Genomic DNA, 5,878 nt, shown 5'->3' with positions numbered 1-5,878 from the left:
TGCTAAATTGAAGGGTAAATGCATATTTAATTTTGCTAGATTTTGCCAAATTGCCTTCCATAAAGAGTGTATCATTTTGCATTCCATAAGAAACATATAAGAGAGCCCAACTCCCCATATCTCACCATCAAAGTATGTTGTCAAACTTTTGGTTTTTTGCCAATCTGATAAGGAAGAAATGTTATCTCAGGATAATTTTAATATGCACTTCCTTTATTATAAAAAACATTGAGCATCTTTTCCATTTGCATTTTTTCTATGTTCATATATTTATCTCATTTTAAAAACCAGGAATACTTCATATCATATATTAGGAGTATTAGCCCTTTGTGATATAAATTGTAAATACTTTTTTCTGGTTTGTTGATTCGTCTTTTGAAAATGTACGTTCTCTCCCTCTCTCTCTCCCTGCAAAAGCATATTTATAGCTACATAGTAAAGTTTATTAATCTTTTTTTCTGTTTCTTCTAATTTTAAAATTAGTAGTATTTTCCCCACTTCCAAGTTATAAAGTAATGCATTCTGGTTTCTTTATAGTATTTTTATACATTTTCATTTTTCACATTTAGGTCTCTTACTCATTTATCATTTATTCCAGTACAGGAGAAGAATGAATCTCATGTTATCTTTTTCCATATGGGTACACAGTTGTCTCAACACCACTTACTTAAAAGTTTATCTTTTCCCCCACTGATTTGAGATACATCCTTTCTTGTATGCCAAATTTCCTTTTACACTTAGTTCTATTTCTGGATTTTCTATTCAATCCATTGGTCTGTCTGTCTGTTCATGTGTCACTTCTATACTGTTTTAAATATAGAGACTTTAATGTTTTAATGTCTTGGAGGCTAGCTTCTCCATGTTTCTCTTTCTTGAAGAAATGTACTAGCTCCTTTCCCTTGTTTATTCTTCCATGATATATTTATATAATAAACTTGTTCAGCTCTATAAAACAAGTAAAACCCAGTGGTAATTTCCATTGAAATCATGATTTTTTAAAAAAGATTTTATTTATTTATTCATGAGAGAGAGAGAGGCAGAGACATAGGCAGAGAGAGAAGCAGGCTCCATGTAGGGAGCCTGCCTGATGCGGGACTCGATCCTGAGTCTCCAGGATCACACCCTGGGCTGAAGACAGATGCTTAACCACTGAGCCACCCAGGTGTCCCTGAAATCATTATTAATGTATCACAGAAGTTAGGGAGAACTGACATCTTTATGATAATAAGTCTTTCTATTGAAGAGGATGGTACATCTTTCCATTTGTTCAAGTCCATTTTGGGGTCTTTTATGTGTATTTTGTAGTTTTCACTAATAACAGCTTTTGCACATTTCTTTTAGGTCTACACCAGATATTTTAGTGTCTTTTGGCTTTTATTTATTTTTAATTTTATTTTATTTAAGATTTTATTTATTTATTCATGAGAGACACAGAGAGAGAGAGGCAGAGACACAGGCAGAGGGAGAAGCAGGCTCCATGCAGGAAGCTCGATGTGGGACTCGATCCCGGGACTCCAGGATCATGTCCTGAGCCAAAGGACATTTTAAAAGATTATTATTTATTTATTTATTTGAGAGAGAGAGAGAGCAGAGCATGCGAGAACACAGGTGAGAGGGAGGGGCAGAGGGACGGAGAAGCAGGCTTCCTGCAGAGCAAGGAGCACAGTTGCAGGGCTCCATTCCAGGATCCTGGGATCATGATCTGAGCTGAAGGCAGACACTTAACCCTTTGAGCCACCCAGGTGCCCCTTTTTGCTTTTATTTTTAAAGATTTTCAAAGAGTGGTGTCTGGATGGCTCACTGGGTTAAGCATCTGCCTTTTGGTCAGGTCATGATCTCACAGTCCTGGGTTCAAGCTCCATGCCAGGCTTGGTGCTGGGCAGTGAATCTGCTTGTCCCTTTCCCTGTGTCCCTCCCCCAGCTCATGCCCACCCCCGCTCAAATGAATAAATAAATTAAAATTTAAAAAAATTTAAGTAAACTCTCTGCCCAGTGTGGAGCTTGAACTTAGCACCTGGAAATCAAGAGTCTTATACTCTACCAACTAAACCAGCCAGGCACCCCTCTGCTATTTTTATTTTTATTTAAAAATTTTATTTATTTATGCATGAGACAGAGAGAGAGAGAGAGAGAGAGAGAGGCAGAGACACAAGCAGAGGGAAAAGCAGGCTCCATGCAGGGAGCCTGACGTGGGACTCAATCCCAGGTCTCCAGGATCACACCCTGGGCTTAAGGCAGCACTAAACCGCTAAGCCACCTGGGCTGCCCTCCTCCCTTCCTTCCTTCCTTCCTTCCTTCCTTCCTTCCTTCCTTCCTTCCTTCCTTCCTTCCTTCCTTCCTTTCTTTCTTTCTTTCTTTCTTTCTTTCTTTCTTTCTTTCTTTCTTTCTAAAGGATTTTATTTATTTATCCATGAGAGACACACACAGAGAGAGGCAGAGACATAGGCAGAGGGAGAAGCAGGCTTCATGCAGGAAGCCCAATGTGGGACTTGATCCCAGGACCCCAAGATCACTCCCTGAGCCATAGACAGTCGCTCAATTGCTGAGCCACTCAGGCATCCCAAGATTGTGTTCCTTTCAACCCTTTTGGAATGTTCCAACTGAATAATTATATTATCTGCAAACAGAGATAGATTTTGGTTTGTTCTTTGTGTGTGTCTATTGTTGTTTTCTGCAAAAAGCATTATTGTTTCCATTTGGTCCAGGGCTTGGGCCATGGCTCCAGGGTGGTTAAAAAGCTGCCCCATGGCTGCAGGGAGAGATTCAGGCAGAAGCCCAGACAGCAGGGGATGCCAGAGGGGCCTCTCAGGGGCCACCAGGCCCTCTGAACTGTCTTATTTGAGGACTGAGCCTTCAAAGAGGTCATCACCCAGCCTGGTGGCTGGCTGGCCTATGGAAGTGATTCAGGTGGTCACATCTTCCTGATGGATTTCACCTCCTCATCTAGGAAGCTGTTCTTCAGGAGGTGGAGGTCTGTGTAGGCAGAACCCAGGACTTGCAGATGCCGAAGGGCCTCATTCGGGTTTTTCTCCAGGGGCACGGTGTTTTCTATGAGGTCCAGGATTTTTGTCCCACTCCTCTTGGGGTGGCTTCTGCACATCTGAAAGAGGGTATGGCCCTCTTTCAGAGACATGTCATGCTCAAAACAGAAACCCAAGAGAGATAGGTGGAGGCCAGCTGATGCAGATTAACTAGGTGGTTGACAGCGGCCTCCAAGTCAGTGGAATAATCATGAATTATTTTAATTATTCTGAGTAACTCTAATTTGGGAGCTCAGGTTGGTTAGCAATATGTGTAGCTAAGAACAAAAAATGGTGTTAGCTACTGTGGGAGAAAGGGGATGGATGAGAAGATGGTCCTGAGGTTGGGAATGGAGAGGATATTGAAGTGTTCCAAGGCAGAAAGAAGGGGATTCTGAAAATATGTTCCATCTAAACACTGTTGAAACAAAAGACAGATCTGTTGACTGCCAGGTAAGCTCCTAAATATAGATCCTTTTCTCCCTTCTTTTCCATTATTATATTTCTTTTCTAAAATGCTTTCTCTTATGTATGTGTTGGCTAATACTTCCACAATCCTGTTAAATCATAGTAGAGGTAGTAGCACTATTCCTAACTTCAATATTTCTGTATAAGTAAGATAAGATGCCAATGGTTGGGCAGTTAACTATATAAAATCAGGTATGAATTATGCCAACTTTTATATATATATATATATATATATATATATATATTTAAGGTATAAGACGTTAAAAAGGACCACAAACTTTATTAAAAGTAAGTAAAGGTAACATATAATATGTACAGATGGCACATGTGCCAATTTTATTTGCAGATATTGCAATACCCCAATGCATGTTTACAAGTTACACTTTTGCCACAGCCTTGGCTAAATCTTGAACCACTGCAGAATTTAGCTGTGCCAGAGTGCTGATATTAGCATGCTTAGAGGTGCCATACTTGTTCTGGATAGTCATGTGCTTTGTAAGCCCACGATTCACCGTGACTATATTCTTAGCCAGGTGTTGCATGACGTTTAGAAGGGATTCTTCAGTGTATGACAGATAATGCTGTAGAGTTGGTGTCCATTCACCGTTATCAAGAATTTTCAGCGCTAAGCAAAAAGCTCCTGCTGCAATCTGAGAAGGAGGAAAGTGCACCATATCGTAGTCCAACATAGATAGTTCCATCAGGTATTTGGCCAGAGTATGTTGCTCAACATCAACTTCTCCAATCTTAGATGCTCTCCGAAGGAAATGCAGGGGGTAGAGGGCGGCCCAGACCATTTCATAAAGATCTTATAAATGCAGGGGGTAGAGGGTGGCCCAGACCATTTTATAAATAAAGATCTTAGAATCTTCATTTCCATCTGTCTGATTTGGTGTTTAGTGTAAATGTTGTCAGTCACAAAGGCAAAGTCACCAATTTCTGGAGGGTACATTTCCTCATATTTGCTTGCAATAAACATGGCAGTGACACCAACCAGCTGCAGCATCTTCTTGGGCACACAGTTATTCTGCATGGGCCGATCAATAATGGAAACAGTCATGTACATGGTCTGCAGTAACCTGAATTTCATTTGAACCTGTACTAGCCAGTCAATTAGGATGGCAATCGTGTTTCCAGTGACTTCACCACCCAGTAGGTATTTTGGTTTGACTGCTTGTCCTTCCTCAAGTTGTCTCAGATAAGCATAAATATCTTTCACATATTCACTACAAAGGTTTGGATCATCTCCATCTTCTGCATCTACATCATTCACCGCAAGAATTACATCAGAGAGTGGGCAGCCTGGGTGGCTCAGGGGTTTAGCGCCACCTTCAGCCTAGGGTGTGATCCTGGAGACCCATGATCCGGGTCCGCATTGGGCTCCCTGCATGGAGCCCGCTTCTCCCTCTGCCTGTGTCTCTGCCTCTCTCTCTCTGTGCATGCATGTCTCTCATGAATAAATAAAGAAATAATTTTTTAAAAATTACATCAGAGAAAGCCTGACACAGATATTCTTCTGCAGGGGCACATCCAGATGTTTCCATCGGGCTTAGAGAGGGAGTATCAACCAAAACAGGCTTGGGCAAAAGTTTTTCTTCTTCTTTTTTTTAAGATTTTATTTATTTATTTATTTATTTATTTATTTATTTATTTATGAGAGAGAGAGAGAGAGAGAGAGAAGGAGAAGCAGGCTCCATGCAGGGAGCCTGACGTGGGACCCAATCCCAGGTCTCCAGGATCACACCCTAGGCTGAAGGCAGGCGCTAAACCACTGAGCCACCCAGGGATCCCCCAAGTTTTTCTTCTTTAACCGGCTCAGGTTCCGGCTCTGGTTCTGGCACAGGTACAGGGACAGGCTTGGGTGCCTTCTCCAGAGGCTTTGGTATTTTTTTTAGCGATGACTTAGCCAGGAACCGAAGTTTTTGCTTCCTTTTTCAGAGGCAGTTTGGCCTGTGGTTTGGTTGTTCACTGACTTTGTTACCAATGTCTCCCAGGGCAGTTCTTGGCCTCAGGCCAGGCTTGGAGGCTGCAGCGGAGGCCAGAGGCACCCACTTTGCCCCTGCCAACCGATCTTCGTCTTATTTTCAACATTAACTTTGGTGTTCCTGATGACCTGGAGTGCCATGGTCGCATCTTCACTGGGGGAGAGGCAGAGCATGGGAGCCACTGATATGCTGGAGCTGAGGCTGCCAGGTCAACAGCTGTTCCTCCTCAGCACGCCCCTTTTTTATATTATCTTGTAGGTCTTCCTTAAAGTAGACAAAAGATTGTGTGCAGATAGTTTTTTGGGGAAGGTGAGCCCAGGGAACAAGAGAAGTAAGAAATGGGGGGGCACCTGGGTGGCTCAGTCAGTTAAGCATCTGCCTTGGGCTCAGGTCATGATCCCGGGG

General features: G+C 42.2%; 1 pseudogene; it reads right to left on the bottom strand.

The window, feature by feature from the left end:
* Nucleotides 1-3,865: 3,865 nt before the first annotated feature.
* On the bottom strand, nucleotides 3,866-5,613 carry LOC112665064 (G2/mitotic-specific cyclin-B1-like; annotated as a pseudogene).
* Between the last annotated feature and the right edge of the window lie 265 nt (nucleotides 5,614-5,878).

The sequence above is a fragment of the Canis lupus genome, chromosome 17 (genome assembly GCF_003254725.2).
Source record: "Canis lupus dingo isolate Sandy chromosome 17, ASM325472v2, whole genome shotgun sequence".
NCBI lineage: Eukaryota > Metazoa > Chordata > Mammalia > Carnivora > Canidae > Canis > Canis lupus.
Note: the sequence above shows the minus strand (reverse complement) of the source record. Positions and strands in the feature narration are given on the sequence as shown.